This window comes from Thamnophis sirtalis, unplaced genomic scaffold (assembly GCF_051295495.1).
Source record: "Thamnophis sirtalis isolate CommonGarterSnake01/CBP01778 unplaced genomic scaffold, rThaSir2_p1.2 scaffold_11, whole genome shotgun sequence".
Taxonomy (NCBI): domain Eukaryota; kingdom Metazoa; phylum Chordata; class Lepidosauria; order Squamata; family Natricidae; genus Thamnophis; species Thamnophis sirtalis.
The window spans coordinates 3,237,822-3,238,266 of record NW_028261391.1 but is presented as its reverse complement, the minus strand read 5'-3'; positions in this window follow the sequence as shown (position 1 = coordinate 3,238,266).

Here is a 445-nt window from a genome sequence, read left to right as displayed (position 1 = left end):
TTTTAGGCCTGCATCAAACTATATCACAGAGGAGAAATTAGTTTAATTCCTCAGTTGAAGCACTTAGAAATGATGAATGTTTTTTGGAAAAAATTATATGCACAGGACGTCCTAAACAAAAATAGAATTTTCTTTTTTTCTTTCTTTCTTTCTTTCTTTCTTTCTTTCTTTCTTTCTTTCTTTCTTTCTTTCTTTCTTTCTTTCTTTCTTTCTTTCTTCCTTCCTTCCCTGCATTTTTCTCTGTTCTTTTTCTCTCTCTCTCTTCCTTTTTTTTCTTCCTTTTTCTTTCTTTCTCTCTGTCCTTCCTTCCTCTTTCTTTCTTTCTTTCTTTCTTTTATTTTTTTTCTTTTTCTCTTTCCTTTTTTTCTTTCTTCCTTTTTCTTTCTCTCTTTCTCCCTTCCTTCCTCCTTTTTTCTTTCTTTCTCTTTTTCTTTTCTTTCTTTCC